At 34.9% G+C, this 5054-nt stretch overlaps 1 pseudogene; it reads left to right on the top strand.

The window, feature by feature from the left end:
* Window positions 1-3485: 3485 nt before the first annotated feature.
* LOC131170028 (U6 spliceosomal RNA) lies at window positions 3486-3546 on the top strand (annotated as a pseudogene).
* The last annotated feature ends 1508 nt before the right edge of the window (window positions 3547-5054 follow it).

Here is a 5054-nt window from a genome sequence, read left to right as displayed (position 1 = left end):
AGAAGACCAAAAACCGACCCATCTTCTTCCTTTTATTTTAGCTGGCCGAAGCAGCTATCCTTCACTTCCTCCATTTTAATTTTTTTTTCTTTCTTTTCCTCAAGCTTGATTCTCCTTACATCTCATCCCAAAACCCTAAACCATCTTCACTAAAATTCATCCCCACATCACAAGAAAGCTCTTGGCAGCCACAAGGATTAGAAATAGTGAAGTTTAGGCAAGGTTAAGTGAAGCTCCAAAGAGGTTAGTGCTAATTTTACCCTTCTCCTTCTTCTAACTTTGAAATCTAGTAGAATTATAAAGAAATTACTTGAAAAACCAAAGAAAATGTCCATGAAGGAACAACATAAAATTTCAACCAGCCTTGGTATGTGGCTAGTTAGATGTGTTTGATGAGTTTATATATGTTTATGAATGATGAAGGATGCTTATATATGAATTAGAAGGGAAGATTGAATGAGTTGCATGAATTAGGGGAGAAGGTGAGTTAGGGTTTGGGGCAAAACTTAGGGTTTTGCTCATGTGTTGGTGCATGGAAGTCCTAATGGTCAATTAGTAACCATTTGGCTATATTTTATGAGGAATTGAAGTGATTTATGCCAATGGAATTGAGGTTAGGTATGCTACCTTAGGTGACCTGCAGGGCTAGATGTGAGTCTAGCAGATTTGGGAAGCTATAGCTTGTGTTGTGTAGGTTCAATTGGTACAAAGCCAATTGAACATGAAATTAGACACATAATGTCATAATTTTGATGAAGAAACCTTGCTCAGAAAACAAACTTAGGATACCCTAAAAATTGACCAAATTCGGGCAACCAACCTGCTGGTCTTGGCAATTGACCAAATGAATAGTGTTTGTTCATTTGGCCATAACTCAGTGTAGAAATATCCAATTGACCTGAATTTTAAATTAATATAAAGCTTAGACAATTTAGAACAACTTTCATGAAGAACATAACTCCAAATTTTGATCAGAATTTAATGAAATTGTCCACCAAAATTAGGATACTAAAATTACCAGAATTGGTTCTGCCCAGAAATTCTGGGTAGGAGACAATTCGGCCAGCCCTAAAGAAATTAGCATAACTCGAGATATAAAACTCCAAATGGAGTTATTCAAAAAGGGAAATTGAACTAAACATAATAACGAACAACTTTGATTGAGAATATTTGGCCAAATTCTCACTGTAGAATTGCCTAATGGAACAATGAACTCTAGCACCCAGAACTGAAATTTTTTATTTATTTCCTATTGGTTTGAAGAATTAATTGGCAACCAATGCTAACACTTTTGTGAACCAAAATGTGATAATTTCATGTGGTTAGAACTCATGTAACTATTATGTATGAAAAAGTCAACAAATTGAGTGAACAGTAATGTGGGAATAGTAACCCCAAAAACATAAGGAATAATAAAAGGAATTAAAAAAGCCATTATGAGTACTAATATATATATAGTATAATTAGTGAATTAAAAATTCTTAAACTTTAGTGACTCTAGGACATAAAGGAATAATCCATATGGAGGGCCTTAGGAAAATATTTCGATGTACAAATAGTACATGAAAATTGATCGATGTGAATCGCAATTATCAGAATAGAATGATGAATGTATAAATTACGAGAAATGCTTGAATTATGTGTAATTGTGATTTAGGAATTTATGTTTTTACTAGAAATAGAATAAAATTTTATCAATTGTAATTGAACCTTATAATGAAATAATGACATAATAATACATATTAATGCTTAATGGTACTAATGTGCCTATGTATTGCCTAGACACGTGTGTTAGATTGGATAGATTGGCATGTCAATAGGGTATTGTTTTAGCAGTACTGCATAAAGCTTTATGCCTGTATTCATGGCTTTATACCTGCACTCATGGCTTTTATGCCCGATTACTTGTTATCATGGCTTTTAGCCATATTGATATGTTATCATGGGCTTTTAGCCATACTGACTGCATACGTGGTTGACGTACTGAGCTTACACGTCTCATCGTATGACTGCCCAAGGCACTGCGATGTCCAATGCCAACGACCCGTCACCCAGTTTACTCAACCTGTCATAGGTTACTTGGGTAGTGTAAATTATTAAAATTATTTAAGCATATTAGCAATTAAAAATATTAGAAAGGATTAAATAAAATGTGAAAAAGAGATTAGCAATAGAAACATAACAGAAATACAATTTGCAGAATCATAAAGAGACCTTAAATACAATACTCCTAGAATAAAATGTATATTGAATATTATTACTGTAAGGCTATAAACTCAATACTTCCAAAGAGGAACGAATTAGCATATAAGATAGTTAATACTAGAAATGTCATTTTAAATCAAATTGATACTTGAATATATAGAATGCTTGATTTTTTTTTATTTGTATACATTATTTCTTATTATATTATTGCACCACTAAGCAGAATGGCTTAGCGCGATGGATTTGTTTTCTTCGCACAGGTACTGAAGATAAAACCCAGTGGATATTAGACTAGGATTTTGAAGTCCAGATCTACAGAAGTGTCTGAAGTATTCAAGGTTGTCACCTCCTTAGCAATGAATGTAGATAGGGCCCATATAAGTCATTTTATGTATTTTGTATATTATAAATATTTTGTATGTTGTAATATAAACTAAGAATTTGTAAGCAATATTTATGTGATGTAAATTAATAAATTGTGTAGTTCATATGTAATTAATTTGTATATCAAGTAAATTGTAAATTTATTCAATTAATTTGCAAATTATGTAAATTAATGGAAATATGAGAATTTTGATATGTGAATGGAGGAAAGTGGATGGAAATGAATATGAGAATTGAAATAAATGGATGATATTGAAATATGAGATGATTATGAGATTTTATTTTGAGAATATTATTGAATTTCAAATAGGTGTGTCACATCCCGACTTAGCGGGCCCCAGCTCAAGCCCCTCTCTGGGTAGCCATCTTGCCGGCGTACCCCCCTAGAGGCCGGCGGTGCGACTCACAAGGTACTGTCCGCTTTGGTGGAGTTCAATCCCTTCGCCCTGCAGAGCTAGGATTCGAACCCTTATCACCTCACGGGTTTGCTTCGCCTCTTACCAATTGAGCTCTCAATTGGTAAGAGGCGAAGCAAACCCGTGAGGTGATAAGGGTTCGAATCCTAGCTCAGGCGAAGGGATTGAACTCCACCAAAGCGACAAGACTGTGAGTCGCACACCGCCTTCTGGAGACGCAAGAAGATGGCCACTCAGGCTTGAGCTGGGCCCTGTCGGGATGTGACAATAAAAAGGCGCCTTTTTTATTGTCACACCTTGCTTAGTGGGCCCCAGCTCAAGCCCCTCTATGGGTGGCCATCTTGCCAGCGTACCCCTCTAGAGGCCGGCAATGCAACTCAAATCGGTATTGTCCGCTTTGGTGGAGTTCAATCCCTTCGCCCTGCAGAGCTAGGATTCGAACCCATATCACCTCACGGGTTTGCTTCGCCTCTTACCAATTGAGTTGCATGGCCCCTGCGCAAGGATGACACGCACAAATCGAGAAATGGTCCAAATTTTTCTAAATGTGACACCCCTTACCCGACTACAGTGTAGCCGAGCAAGTTATGCCACTCAGTGTGCCGGAGCACTCTATTTTATCTGATTTCATTACAGTCCTTGATTTATTTATTCAAAAACTTTATTGAAGATTTAGGCTATTTTTACTTTTATCAAAATCTAACTAAGTTGGAAATTTCAAAAATTTTAACGATAATCCGACAAAGTGTCAATGTAATTTGACTAATTTCTTCCGAACTGCCAAAGACAATTTCAATATATACTCAATTTCTCAAACTTAATAGTCTCAAAATTTTCAAACATAATGTATCTCAATACAAGATATCAGATTTCTCAGAAATCTCATTAGATTTTCAATATCTCAATATTCACAAGTATAATCTCATTATAACTCAAATTCAATTCACATACTAAAATACTTACTTTGAATAGCTTCCATAATTCATAGGTTAATTACATGAGTTTATTTTGTACAAGATATACAAATAATTTACAATGTGCTAGGAATGAACAATATACATAACATGTATAAAATGAGCCCTATCTACATGCATTCTTGAGGAGGTGACAATCTTGAACTCTTCCGACACTTCGCAGATCTGGGCTCCAAAAATCTCACGATGATCTCTGGTTTTACCTTGATTCTCGCGAGGAAGCAATTCCATCGCGCTAAGCATTTCGCTAGTGGTGTAATAATATAACCGAAATAATATATACAAGTAAAGAAAGAAATAAATGATAATTCGGATACTCAAGAATCAATTTAATTTGGTATGGTATTTCTAGTATCAACGATCTTATATACTAGTTTGTTCCTCTTTGGAAGTGCTTAGTTTATAACTTTTCAAGAATACTAGCGGTATATAATTTATTCTATCCGTATTGTATTTCAAGTGCATGATTCTGCAATTTATATTTTTGTTATGTTTCTTTTGCTAATCTCTTTTGCTTATTCATTCAATACTTAATTTAATTGTACTGGATTTTCATTATACTTAACTTAACTTAGCTGCCTGAATTGAATAATACTTTAATTGACTGCCCAAGTAACCTATACTAGACGACTGGACTGGATAACGGGTCGTTGGCACTGGACACCGCGGCGCCTCGGGCCGTCATACCATGGGACGCAGAACGTCTACCATGTATGCAGTCAGTATGGCTAAAAAAGCCATGATATCACATAATCGGGCATAAAAGCCATGCATAAGGGCATAAAAGCCATGAATACGGGCATAAAGCCATGAATACAGGCATAAAGCCTTTCACAGTACTGCTAAAACAATACCCTATTGGCATGCCAAACTATCCAAACCAATCTTGTTAGGTATACTAGGGCATTTAATATTTTAAAATGTTAATATATTGTGCTTTATGACTTCATTTTTTTCATGATAAATTTCAATCATAATTCATACATTCATTTGATCATTTATATGATCACAATTCACATCAATTATTCTTTTATACCATTATACTCAAAATACTTCTCCTCTTTACAATAATGAG

This window comes from Hevea brasiliensis, chromosome 10, assembly GCF_030052815.1.
Source record: "Hevea brasiliensis isolate MT/VB/25A 57/8 chromosome 10, ASM3005281v1, whole genome shotgun sequence".
In the NCBI taxonomy this organism is placed as follows: domain Eukaryota; kingdom Viridiplantae; phylum Streptophyta; class Magnoliopsida; order Malpighiales; family Euphorbiaceae; genus Hevea; species Hevea brasiliensis.
Note: the sequence above shows the minus strand (reverse complement) of the source record. Positions and strands in the feature narration are given on the sequence as shown.